This window comes from Adiantum capillus-veneris, chromosome 25 (assembly GCF_014529385.1).
Source record: "Adiantum capillus-veneris isolate H3 chromosome 25, ASM1452938v2, whole genome shotgun sequence".
NCBI lineage: Eukaryota > Viridiplantae > Streptophyta > Polypodiopsida > Polypodiales > Pteridaceae > Adiantum > Adiantum capillus-veneris.
Genome location: NC_140955.1, coordinates 59701900 through 59716496, shown reverse-complemented (window position 1 = coordinate 59716496; position 14597 = coordinate 59701900). Strand labels below are relative to the sequence as shown.

The 14597-nt window shown below is 46.7% G+C and overlaps 1 protein-coding gene across 2 annotated transcripts in view; it reads right to left on the bottom strand.

The window, feature by feature from the left end:
• The window catches only part of LOC147424959 (uncharacterized), a 38126-nt gene that overhangs the window by 8495 nt on the left and 15034 nt on the right, over nt 1-14597 (bottom strand). The gene's annotated exons all lie outside the window — the stretch shown is intronic.

Genomic DNA, 14597 nt, shown 5'->3' with positions numbered 1-14597 from the left:
ATTACTGTCAACAAGAAGACATGTCAGACTCTTTTGTAATTATTATACATTCACCCAATTTGGAGGTGCAGCCTCATCAATAGTATCCCTGGATTTGAAGGTGGGACACTTAATGTCCAACAGAAGAACGAGCCAACAGCTTGAAGGTTTGATTCTTCCCAATATGGAATCGAAACAAAAAAAGCACAACATACAACAAATTCCATGGGGTGGAGGTTCGCTTAACCTCACAACCTGCTTATGCAGAATAGTGACCTTGCATCTTTACCATACTTTGTGCATCTACATGATTCAAACTCTCACAATGCCAAGATTTGCATATTCAGAGGTAGAAGGCGCAAGGTAGCATATGGCAATGTAAAGAGGACAATAGGCATCTATCTGAACTCTGAACCACATATAGCGAGCATGTTCATCCCTCCATACTATCTGTATAATAGTACGTAACTCCTCCCTATAAAGCATGGCAAATCCTCCTAACCCTCTAGTAGTGTTCCCACGAGCATCTTTCCTTGCCCCTAATTCCCATCTATACCCTAAGACTGTGGATAAGCTTCTTGTCTTAAATTTCAGGAGATTTTGAATACAGAACAATACTCTTAAGAGTCTCATCAAAAGCACCTACATCCAATCGGAGTGATACATTGCAATGTCATAATGCAAACCTTAGCATGGTCCCATAGGTCGTGCACCGTCATGAACTCCGTTTTTCCATAATGATCACTCTCCCATCTCTATAAACAACCCATTTTCCAGCCTTTCTAGCCTCAAGAATGCGTGGCAAGCATTCTTTTTTATGTGCTACTTGAGCATGAGTGAGATTCTCCTCCAAAAATACTTTCTCGCCCTTCAAGGCACTTCAATGTGAGAAAATCTTTTGCTTTCCCTAAATCAGCAAACTTCATTATAAGCCGTCTATCTTTTGATGCATCCTTCCCTACTCTCCAAGCATCTATATGGGCAACTTTTCATTTGCCCCTATTTTTATACATTAAGCCACTGCATATCTTTTGGTCTCTTGTCCACCTTCCATCCCAGAATTCGTAATTCAAAGGTCACAATTTCCTTCACTTCTCCTCCTCCAATGTACGGTTTATGATACTAGGAGAAGAAGGCTAAGGGCTAACTTTTTGCTCTTTCACCACTTCTATCCATTTAGTATTCTCCTCGACTTGTTTGACCACATCGGTCCACGCCTTCATCCCATTCTCTACATGTGCCTTCAGTGCTTTCATGAGTTGTCTCACTTGCATCAAGCTTACCCTTACATACGGCAAGATCGCCATTGAGATCTTCAATCAAAGCATTTGTTTCCTTTATGCACTTTTCAATTTCCGCAATTCAAAAGTAGCAAGTTTATGACCAATTTCTTTTGAACCACAGATTCCATTACATTCACCTTTGCTCTCAGAATGGCCTGCAATTCCCTTTTTTAGTACCATGTACATCTCAACGCAAAATTTATCTAGCATTTTGTTTTGCAAGGCATTCTTCCTGCCTTGTGTGAGAGCTGTGCGTACCACACCACCAAGGTCGCAACAGGTGCAACTTAGACGCCCGCCCCAAACACACACACACACACACACACACACACACACACACACACACACACACACACACATGCACACGCACACGCACACGCACACACACACACACACACACACAGAGAAAATGAAATGAAATGATATATTAACGTCTTCAAAAGGCCAAAATGACCTATGACTCCGAATGAGACCATCATATACAAAGTGGTGAATCTAATACAATGTCTGAAGTACAAGTACAAAAAGTACTGAAAGTAAAAATGAAAACTGAAATGAAGTGTGAAATGTGAAATGTGAAAATGTAGAATAGGCCCTCAATGACAATCTGGGTGTCGTGCTAGAATGCCTCTGATCCTCTGCTGGAGTCTCCGTCGATGTAGTGTGCTCCCGTGTCTCGGTCGTGGTCGTCTCGATCTCCCGAGCTCAATCGCCCTGTCAATGAGGGTGCCTCTGGTATGAATGCGGGTACAACCCTGTGCTGGTGGTTGGTCTCTTGGCTCCCTCGATCCAAAGAAATCTGTGATCTGTCTCTGCGACTGTCGTACTCCATGTCTCCCCAACAGACTGTCTCTATGTCGGTGTAGCTCAAGTAGATATAAGCCAAGGCATCTCTGGTCCTAATACCTCATGACTCTATCTAGGGGTCCAAAACCCTCCCTGAATAAGCAATGGAAGCGCCCTCGTATCTCATAATACACAGTGCAGTGGCATATGTAGTGTAGCTCTGTCTCTGGCTCTCTACCGCATAGTTGACATATCCTAGACTCTGGTGGTATCCCTCTGAATCTACCTGTCTCAATCTCCAGCTGGTGTGAGGATGTGCGAATCTGACCAATAGCACATCGTAGACCATGAGATAAATGAGTGTCCATGTAGTTCGGACGAGTCACAAACCCATCCCCTGAAAGTTGGAGAAGGTGCTCTTTGTAGAAAGCCATCTTCGTGCCCAACTCCTGTATCAGCTCTACCCATGTCCTCCTGGTGTCCAACTGTATAAGATCCTGACGAATGAGTCTAGTGATCTCCGTCCGTGTGACAGGCAGGGAGGGTGCATCCAGGGAATACTGAAAGGGAGGCAATCTATCCATGGTGAAACCATGAGGTCATCTGTGCATACCAACATGATGCATCTCCCTGCATCGCTAACTGTCTAGAGGACTCAAGAGCCAGTCTAGTATATCTGCCTCTATGTGTATCCCATAGACTCTGCATAAAAGACACTGATCTGGTAAGAGCCTCAATCTCTATAGGAGGGGCGGCTACCTCCGCTCGAATAATCGCATGTGGTACAGAGGCCTTGGCTCTAATCATCCGGGATATCATAAATACCAAGGGTCTCTCCATGTTCCTCCAACTGTCATGATTCACACATGGTCCCCAAACTTGGATCCCATAAAGCATAGCTGAAGCAACCAAAGTATCAAAGAGCCATAGTTTTGTTCGTGGTTCTTGAAACTGAACCTGCGAACACATCCTCTCTAGCCCTCCTAATGCCGCATAGGCTCTGGATAGTCTAGTCTCTGTTGCTCTCCTTAGGGTAAACCTCGGTCCCGTGAATACCACCCCCAGATATGTATATTCATCTGTGTACTCCACAGTGTCCTGGCCATATACGAGTGTAGGTGCCGATCTCTTGACCCACTGTGGTGTGGTGTTAAACACCATAACCTTGGTTTTACCAAGGTTCACAGACAGTCCACTATCCTCTGCAAAGTTGTGCAATGCATCCAAATGTCTTTGCATGCCCTCTGGCGACTCTGACATTAACACAATATCATCAGCATATAATAATAAAGGGATCCATGTCCCTGCCAGCTGAGCGCCTCTATCACCCTCTCTGTCAATGTAGTCAGAGACCTCATCTGCATACATACCAAAAAGTGTAGGGGAAAAAGGACACCCCTGTTTCACTCCAATAGTGGAATGAACAATGTCAGAAATCCCCTCAGGAGTGCGTAACTGGCCAGTCACTGAGCCGTATAAAGCCATGATCCCCCATATGATCTCTGTGGGTACTCCCAACTTCAGTAGCCTGTGCATCAATCTGGCCCTCGGCACTTTGTCAAATGCCTTGCGGAAGTCCACAAGCAACAATACATCCGTCTCCCATGTGCCCGACCCTCCTCAATAATGGCTCTGAGTGTAAGAATATGGTCCAAAGTGGAGAAACCCCTCCTGAATCCAGCCTGTCCTGCTGCTCGTATGCCCTCATTTTCTGCCCATTTACTCAATTGATGTTCAAGAATGGATGCATACAACCGTGCCAATGTGTGCCCTATCATAATAGTACGGTAGTTCCCTGGTACCGTGGGGTCCCCTGCCTTGAAAAGAGGTACAATAGTAGATAATCTCCAGGACTCGGGTAGTCCCTCACACATGACACGGTTAAACAACCGCGCAAGAACCTCTGACAGTAAATCTCTAGCATGTATCAAGTGTTCTGCCACCAAACCATCATGATCATATGCTCTCCTAGTCCTCATCCTGTCAATGGCGTTCTTCACCATCTCAGTGGTAAAGAAGGTACTAGTGGCTGGACATGGCTCTAGAGGGTCTGGTAATGGTGGTTGCCCAGGTACTGTATATAATGATGCTGCATATTGACCCCAAATCTCGGGAGAGGTAATCACTGGAGGAGGTGAGTGCTCATGGAAGAGACGCCAGGCCTCACCTGAATCTCGGCTCAAAAAGAGCTGATACAAATCACGTTCCATCTGGGCTAAAAAGGCCCGCTTCTTCCGTCGCACTAAACGCCGAAGGGCAATCCGAGACTGTCTATATGTAATGACTCCAAGTATAAGCTCGCTCTGAATCTGAACTCTCATCTCTCTGCACTCCTCATCATACCAACTATTCTGAGGCATGTTCCCAGAACGTCTTCTCTGATCTGGTTGAGTGTGTGGGTATGCCTCTGCTGCTGCCCCATGCAAGATCTCCGTCAATAAAGTGGTGATCTCCTCCACTGTATATACAAGCTCAGCTGCCCCCATCCGTCTATAAATCTCTTCCACATAAACTGAATCCGTCTCTGGTGTAAAAGTATACCGTGTGTGTGCAATCCTCCGTGGTGTCTGAGAGACACTATACTGGAAAGAGACTGAAAAAGTCAGGAGAGCATGGTCCACTGCTACTCCAACAAGCCTAGGGCCCACACTGAGATCTTGAATATGAGAGATGAAGCTCGGTGAAGTCATGACATAGTCCACTGTACTGGCCCCATGTCTGTGTGGAAAGCATGTGAATCCCCCAGACGAAGGAAAAATCTCTAGACCATTAAGTATGGCCAGACCATGCGTAGTTGTCATCTCCATGAGATATCTCTCATACTCTGTGTGCTCTCTATCCTGTGAGTGTCTGTCAAGTCCCATCTCCGATATATCCATCTCTCTAAGCATCTCCTCCGAGGTATCATAAAATACCGTTTGGGAGTTGGCCGTCCTGGCATTAAAGTCTCCCAAGAGAATGATATCTCCATCTCTAGAGAACTCCCATATGTCATCATCAAGTATAGAGAAAGGGGATTGCCCTCTAGGTGAGGTATAGACTGATGTGCTAGGGGGAAAGTAACATATAGCAATGTATAAGAATCTGCCTGTCTCAGCTCTCAGTCTCACCCACATGCATCTCGCCTGGTCATCTCTCCGGTCAATCTGTAATAGCGGCTGCAACTCTTCCTTGAATAAGACTGCTACCCCTCCTGAACCTCGACTTCCATGCTGGGAACTAGCGTCTGGCCGACAAGCTGTCTCCCATTAATAGCCAGTCACACTTGGCATCAACTGTCCAGATTTTTGATGTGTCTCCGAGTAAAAGACAATGTCTCTATCTCTGAAGCTATCTTCAAAGGCACCCACATCCAGCCTATATGATCCATTACAATTCCATGCCGCCATCCGGAGTGTGGTCCCATATGTCTCGCACCGTCATGCTGTGCGTTTTTCCAAAACCACTACTTTCCCTCCTCTGTAAAAGGCAATTTTTCCCTTCTCCCTTGCTGCCTTGATCTCTGGCATCAACTCTTGCATATGTGCTATTTGTGCTAAAGTAAGGTCATCCCCCATAAATATTCCAGTTTTCTTAAGTGCTGGTCTCTTCTTCAGGAATTCCTTCCTTGTTTCCAAAGTCGGGAAACGCAAAATAAGTGCTTTCTCTTTGACGTTTCCCTTCTCATCCACTCCCTTCTTTCCTACTCTCCGAGCACCTGTGTGCATAGGTTCCGGGATGCCCATGCGCTGCAAGAGTTCCTTCACTTCGTCTTCTACATTTTCGGTGTCTTTGATACCAGTAATACGCACATGGAGGGCTCTAGTCCTCCTCTTCTGTTCCTCCTCAATGGTCATATTGATGATGGTAGAAGTCTGTGCGGCTTCTGGCATCCGGGCCTTTCCTTTCTTTGCACCTTCAATCCATTTTTCTGCTTCGTCAACTTTATCCTGTGTTTTAGAAAGGCGCTCCGCCCATGAGGAAGCCTCTTTCGAGTTTAGTTCTTCCCCTTCGCGCAGAGTTTTCACCTGCTCCTTAATATCTTCGAGCTCCTTTAACATCGAGGGCTGATTTCCCCCTTCCGTTTTGGGCATAATTTTGCACGCTACAAGTTCCCCTTTAAGCTCTTCAATCACTGCATCTTTTTCCTTCGTGCACTTTTCCACATTGGTTTTCCAAGATTCAAAGCTTGCAATTGCCTCATCCAACTTTTTCTGCATAATACATCCCATTACATTCACTTCTGCCCGCATTAGAGCCTGCATCTCCCCTTTCACAGATAGATACATCTCATCATGCTTACCAAGCATCGCTTTATCGAATTCTTTCCTCATATCTGCATACATAGAATTCTTATAACTCTCTGCGTTTGCGTACATCTCTTTCCTGATGTCATCTCTCATAAAGCTGAGCTCAGATTTAATCATCACTTGAACCCTCTCCATCATTAAATCATCTTGGATTCCGACGGTTTTCCTTGCCCGCAATGAGCTTGGCGAGAGTATGCTATCTCTGTTCCTCCGCTTGAATGTCGCTTTCATTTTTTGTGGCGTGGTGAAGCCACTTGCATCACCATCCTCGACTGGTTGGTCCATCCGAGAGAGAAGAACAAAGTGAGCACTGAGTCAAGGCCCTCACCAGCTGAGGTCTGGCCTCCGCCCTGGTTGGCCTTGCCCTCGTCACCAAGTCCTAGCCCTAGTCCTGGCTGACTTGACTGCTCTCGTCCTCACCTTTGCACTGGTCTCGTCTGGTCGCCCTTGGCTCTTCTAGCCCTCTCCCTTGGTAGGCAGCTAGCTCTCGCCCTTGGCATAGCTCGCCCTCGTCCTTCAGAGGTTAGGGCCCTCGTCCTCGCCCTTGGCAAGCTGCTCGCCCTCTTGACACAGGACCAGCAGCTCGACCAAGTCCACCTGCTCGCCCTCGACCAGGTCCAACAGCTCGCCCCGCCTTCGACCAGCAGCTCGCCCTCGTCCCTCGTCCAGCACAAAGAGAGCTCGTCCCTCGTCCTTCGTCCAGCAAGTTGGCAGCGCGACGAGCTCGTCCTTCGTCCAGCAAGGCAGCGCGAGAAGGTTTGACTCAGCCTGCTCGCCTTCGCCTCAGTCTCCTCCCCTCAGACATCTCGTCCTCGTCAGCCTGCTCGCCACATAATGCTCGCCCTCCTCAGGCTATGGTGAGAAGACTGCAGGTGTTTGTGTCCGCGTCGCACAACCGGTTGCAAATGCTCTGGCTTCTTTGCCACGAGGCCAACCCACTGTGTGTCAAGAGAGAGAGAGAGAGAGAAATGATATATTAACATCTTCAAGAGGCCAAAATGACCTATGAGACCAAACCGTTACAAACTGGTGAATCTGATACCATGTCTAGGTACAAAAAATAAAATGAAACTAGAAGTACTACTAGCTGGAACTGTGTGGGGTATGAGTGATCATTGAATCCATCCTCATCTGCACTTTGGATGTCGAGACAATATGGCTCGAATCCTCTGTTGTAGTCTTCGTTGATGTTGTGAAGTTCCTCTCCTCGGTCGGGGGCGTCTCGATCTCCCTAACTCCAATGCTAGTCACTGAGAGTATTGCGAGTGTGAGTCTGGGCTGAGCTTTGCAGTGGTGGCTGCTCCTCTATCTATCTAGTGTCCGGTGTGAAGAAATCCGTAATCTGTCTTTGGGATTGTCTTTCTCCATATCTCTTCAATAAGCTGTCTCTGTGTCTGTGTAACTCTAGCAAATATAATCCAAGACATCGCTAGTCCTGATAGCTCAAGATTCTTGAGAAAGGTCCAAAGCTTTCTTTGAACAGACAATGGAAGCGACCCCGTATGACATATATAATGCATCCCCGTCTCTGGCTCTGTGTGGCATAGGCGGCATATCCTGTTGGCGACTGGTATCCCTTTGAATCTACCACTCTCAATCTCGAGCTGGTGCGAAGATATCCGTATCTGACGAATGGCACACTGTAACCCATGAGATAGATGTGCATCCATATAGCTAGGTCGAATCACAAATCCATCCCTTGAGTTGGAGAAGATGCTCTCTATAGAAAGCCATCTTCGTGCTCAGCTCCTGTGCTGGCTCTGTCCATGTCCTCTTGGTGTCCAACTGGGTCAGGTCCTGGTAAATGAGTCTAGTAATCTCCGTCCGAGTAAGAGGCAGCGATGGTGCATCAAGGGAGTACTGAAAGGGTGGTAAGCTGTCCATGCTGAAGCCATGTATCTGGAACCATGCTGACATCTGTGCATACCAGCATGATGTGTCCCCCTATGATGCTAACTGTCTGGAGGACTCAAGGGCCAATCTAGCATATCTATCTCTGGCAGTATCCCATAAGCTGTGCATAAAGGAGACTGATCTAGTAAGCGCCTCTATCTCCATAGGGGGGCTACTAACTCCGCTCTTATGATCTCATGCGGCACGGATTCCTTGGCTCTAATCAATTGGGAAATCATAGATACCAAGGGCCTCTCCATGACTCTTCACCCATCCTGACCGATGGAGGGTCCCCAAACCTGAACCCTGTAGAGCATAGTTGAAGCTACCATGGTATCAAAGAGCCAAAGTTTTGTTCGGGGTTCCTAGAACTGAACCTACCCACACATCCTCTCCAATCCTCCCAAGGCCGCATACGCTTTGTTCAACCTAGTCTCTGTTGCTCTCTTCAAAGAAAACCTTGGCCTAGTGAAGACTACCCCAAGATAGGTGTATGCATCTGTATACTCCACGATCTCCTGATCATAAGTGAATGTAGGTGTCGATCTCCTGATCCAATTCGGTGTGGTGGTAAACACCATAACCTTGGTTTTACCAAGGTTTACATGCAATCCACTATCCTCCGCAAACCTATGTACTGCATCCAAATGTCATTGCATACCCTCCGGTGAGTCAAAGATCAACACAATATCGTCAGCATATAACAACAATAGAATGGATGTCCCCGCTAGCTGGGCACCTCGTCACCCTCTCTATTAATGTAATCTGAAACCTAATCTATATACATACCTAATAGAGTAGGAAACAATGGACAACCTTGTTTCACTCCAATAGTGGAGTGAACTAAGTCAGATATCCCCTCTAAAGTACGTACATGCCCCATCATTGATCTGTAAAGAGCCATGATCCCCCAAATCAACTCATTGGACACTCCCATCTCCTGTAGTCTGCGCATCGATTTGGCTCTCGGCACCATGTCAAATGCTTTGTGAATATCCACAAAGTTACAATAGATCCATCTCCCATGTGCCCTACCCTCCTCAATGATGGCTCTAAGTGTCGGAATACGGTCAAGAGTGGGGAAGCCTCTCCTGAAACCGGCTTGTCCTGCTGCCCGTATGCCCTCAGTCTCTGCCCATCTGCTCAACTGTTGCTCAAGGATAGATGCATACAACCGTGCCAATGTGTGTCCAATCATAATAGTACATTAGTTTCCAGGCACCATAGGATCCCCTGCCTTGAAGATAGGCACAATAGCAAACAATCTCGAAGCCTCAGGTAGACCCTCACACATGACACGATTGAACAAAGACTGCAAGAACCTCTATCAGCATATCTCTAGTGTCACGAGACAAGCACCACGTGCCAACGGAAAAGAACATACTGAACAACTTTAAGAACTTCAAAATACTACTGAACTGAAAGAGATGCACGACACGAGACGCGGAGTGGCCGAGTTCCACCCCAAGAGAGCACTAGCCCCAAACCTTGGCGTCCCTTTCAGTATTTCTTTATATTACTTAAACTTTGTACAACGCCGGTACTCCATCCTCTGCGCCTCACGCGGAGCATGCCAGAGAATGAGCCCTTGGCTCATATTTAAAGGCCATTGGCCATGAAAAGCAATTACATGAAAAGCTTTAAAACTCAAAAGTATCTAGCCCCAAAAGCACTAGTGCCCAAAAAGCTTCCAACGCGTTTTGAGAAAATCCATACAGCCTATCAACGCAAAATCCGGGACTGTCCATACAGTCTGCCACGTCATCATGTCAACGCGAAATCCGAAAATTTGTACTCCTGCCACGTCATCACAGCCAGTGTGAATTGCATAAATCTATCCATACGACTGCCACGTCATCAGCTCGCCATGCAAGACTTTTAGTGTGTATGTCTGCGGTCCTTTATTTTATTGTCTTTAGATCCCCTGGGCCCCATCGAATGGGGTCCCATAAGTTCGTGGGAACTCTTCTTTTCAAAATAGGCCATCTTTGCAGGTTGGTGAAACTTCTACTGCTGCTTCTCTTAGGGTTTAGGCCCCTTGGGCAAGATCTGCAGGTTGGCTCCATTCTTCAGTGGCTTGACACGTCAACAGTTTGTGACATCCCCCCTTCTTGAAAGAAAGTAATCGTCCACGATTACAGCATATGTGCAAAACAACTCAAGTTAGCTCAAAAATTTTCGAGCATGATTCAAAGGACAATCCGAGGGACAATCAGTTTTCTCATTCCAAATCGGAGCTCTTGATTTTTTGGGTCGTTGGCTTCCCAGAAGAATCTCAGCCAATAAGGAGTCTCATTCCAAATCGAAACTCTTGATATCCTGGGTCGTTGACTTCCCAAAAGTATCTCATCCAATAAGGAATATTTAGTGGTTGGCACATCACAATGCAACACAAATGCTTACATATACATGTTACAAGACATAGAAACATAAAGCTGCCGATGAACACCCCGCTCGCAAATAACCATCCAGGTCGGTGCCATGAGTTGTTCAACGACTCCCTCATCACTCCTCCCACAAATAACCTAAAAAGGTCCGGGCCATGAGATATAGAGGCCTTTGACACCCAAACGTCCCCCAGACCACAGCCTGCATTATTTGAAGGTGCTGAAAGTAACCACTGCTCAGACTTCTTAATACTCCCCTTGTAAATAACCACAAGGGTCCAAGCCATGAGTAGCAACAATACTCTCCCCGTAAATAACCATCCAGGTCCGAGCCATGAGTAACAACAACAGTACTCTCTCGCAAATAACCACAAGAGTCTGGGCCATGAGTAAAACAACAGTTTTCAAACATTCAATACTCCCCCCGCAAATAACCACAAGGGTTCGGGCCATGAGTATGAACAAGCATTTTCAAACATCATTTCTCAGTACTCCACCCGGAAGTAAATCACCAATCATTGAAACCAATATTAAAATCAGAGTCAAACAATTCAAATTGGCACCAAGACACGTTTAAAATAGATACCATCCATTTCAAACAAATTCCAAACATAACTCAAACTTAGAAAGAAATCTCGACATTAGTCAAGCTCGAAAAGTCGACTGACTTTCCATCTTGAAACCTGCATCAAAAATTAGGGTTAGGTTCCTTCCATAAGGTCGTAGCCAACCACAGCATGGTCCATTAGCTCTTGGACAGATAGTGTTCCTTTGGCAGCGATGGTAGTCCCAAGACATAACAATCACACCGGACCTCCAAGGGTATCAGCCCAAGAAGAGACACCTACTGAAAGATGTCGAGAAATTTCAAGTTATAATCTGCTAGGGTTTCCATGGCAAGCATTTCAGGATACCCCACTCTGCCAGAAGTTACATTCTAAAGGAAGATGTCACAAACCGTAATACTTCCGGCAAAAATTTTCTTCAAAGCTTGCCAAGTCCTTGGAGTGTGCGGCTTGGTAGCTATAGACATCCACCACTGCATGGCATTGCCTCTGAGAAAAACGGCAGCTCGAGAAAAGAAGTTTTGATCCTTCTCTACAAGTGATTTTTATGGCTTATGTCCTGTAAGACAGACCGATGAAGACGGGAGCGCGCCCATGCGCGATGACGTAAGAGTGGGAGTGGCTAATAAGTCTGAGGTTGGGACATGAAGATTCTTTAATAAAATTCCTATAAAGCTTGAAAGCGCCATCTTGCTCCGTCTGCTCTGTGGTAGGACAGGTATGCTTTCAAAAAAGCACACGCCTGAAGCTCCGATACCACTGTCACAAAACGCGCACCACGTGCCAACAGAAAAGAACAGACTGAACAACTTTAAGCACTTCAAATAACAACTCAACTAAAAGAGATGCACGACACGAGACGGAGAGTGGCGGAGTTCCACTCCAAGAGAGCACTGGCCCCAAACCTTGCTGCTTCTTTCGATATTTCTTTATATTACTTGAACTCTATACAACGCCGGTACTCCATCCTGTGCATCTCACGCGGAGCATGCCAGAGAATGAGCCCTTGGCTCATATTTAACGGCTTTTGTCCATGAAAAGCTTTAAAACTCAAAAGCATCTAGCCCCAAATTCACTAGTGCCCAAAAAGCTGCCAGCACGTTTTGCGTAATACGTACAACATGTCAGCGCAAAATCTAGGACTGTCCGTATAGTCTACCACGTCATCATGCCAGCGCAAAATCCGGAAATTCGTACTGCTGCCACGTCATCACAGCCAACGTGAATTGCAAAAATCTGTCCGTACGGCTGCCACGTGATCAGCTCGCCATGCAAGACTTTTTGTGTGTATATGTACGGTCCATTATTTTAATGTCTTTAGGTCCCCTAGGCCCCATCGAACGGGGTCCCATAAGTTGGTAGGAACTCTTCTTTAAAAATAGGCCACTCGGCCGATCGTTGCAAGTTGGTGAAACTTCTACTGCTGCTTCTCTTAGGGTTTAGACCCCTCTGCCGGGATCTATAGGTTGGATCTGTTCTTCATTGGCTTGACACGTCAACAGTTTGTGACATCTAGCTTGTATAAACTTTAAAGTGCTCTGCTACTAGGCCATCATGATCATACGCCCTCCTTGTCTTCATCCTGTCAATGGCCGTCTTTACCATCTCAGTGGTAAAGAAGGTACTCATAGACGGGTATGGCTCGCGAGTATGTGGAAGGGATGTCTATCCAGGGATCGTATATAAGGATGTTGCATACAGATCCCACACATCATGGGAGGTAATCACTATACGAGGAGAGTGCTCACGGAAGAGACGCATGCCTCTCCTAAGTCTCTACTCAAGAACGACTAGTATAAATCTCTCCATCTTAGCTAGGAACGCTCACTTCTTCTGTCGCAGAAGGCGCCGGAAGGCTATCCGAAACTGCCTGTGATTGATGACCCCTAAGAGAAGATCCCTCTAAAGTTGTGCTCTCGTCTCTCTGCATTCCTCGATACCAAGTGTTCTGAGGCATGCTCCCAAGACGGTATCTCTGCTCAGGCTAAGTATGTGTTGTATGCCTTTGTTGTTGCATCATGGAGTGTCTCAGTTAGCAAAGTGGTGATCTCCTCCACTGAGAGTCCAGGCATGGCTGCAATATATAGACGACCGTAGATCTCCTCTGTATAAACGGAATCAGTCTCTAGTGTAAACGTTTAGCGGGTATGTGTCCTCCCCTTGACATCTGAGTTGTACTGTATTGAAAGGAGACTGAAAAAGTCAAGAGAGCACGATCCACTGCTACACCCACTGGTCTGGGTCCTTCTGTGATATCTTGAATGCAAGGGAGGAAGCTCGGCTTTGTCAGGACATAGTCCTCTGTGCTAGAGAGAAATGAAATGAAATGAAATGAAATATTATATTAACGTCTTCAAAAGGCCAAAGTGATCTATGAGACCAGAAAGTTACAATGTTGTGAACCTGAGACAAGGTTTGAGAGAGAGAAAATGAAATGAAATGAAAAGTTATATTAACATCTTCAAAAGGCCAAAGTGACCTATGAGACCAAAAAGTTACAATGTGGTGGATCTGATACAAAGTCAGAGTAACAAAATGACAAAATGACAAAACAAATATGCTATGGAATCCTGGACTACTAGGTGTGAACGGGACAGAGCAGCTAGCTGGGGTAGGTAAATCACAAGAGATCCAGCATTGGTCGTTGGCAGATCTCATCAATCTCCTCCATGGTCAATAGTTTGACCGGGCGTCGTGCATGTCGGGCCAAAGTGATCCGAAGCCTCTGGTGCAGCCTTCTTCGATACTCTGTAGTCCTCCGCAGTCGTGGGCGTCTGGATCTCCCCAGCTCGGTCGCCCGGTCGATCAGTGTGCCTCTGGTGTGAGGCGACGGGCTCTGCTACGGTAGTGGCTCCTCCAAGTGTCCAATGTCTGCTCTAAAGAAGTCTATGATGTGTCTCTAAGACTGGCTAGCCTCTCCTCTCATCAAGCTCTCTCTGTGTCGGCGCAGCTCGAGTAGAAACAAACCCAAGCATCTCTGATCCTCGTACTGCATGACTTTGGAGAGTGGTCCAAAGCCCTCTCTGAACAAGCAGTGGAAGCGGCCTCATATCTCGTAGTAGACGGGGCAGTTGCATGTGTAGTGCAACTCTGTATCTGGCTCCATGCCACACGGGGGGCATGTACTGGCCTCTGCTGGTACTCCATTGTATCTCCCAGTCTCGATCCGCAGCTGGTGTGAAGATGTGCGTATTTGGCCAATAGCACATCGTATCCCATGAGACAAGTGAGTGTCCATGTATCTGGGCCTCATCACAAAACCGTCCTCTGTAAGCTGGAGAAGATGCTCTCTGTAGAAAGCCATCTTCGTGCCCAGCTCCTGCGCTGGTTGTATCCAAGCCTTCCTGATGTCTAGCTGAGCCAGGTCTTGTCGGATGAGCCTGGTGATCTCGGACTGTGTGAGAGTCAGAGAGG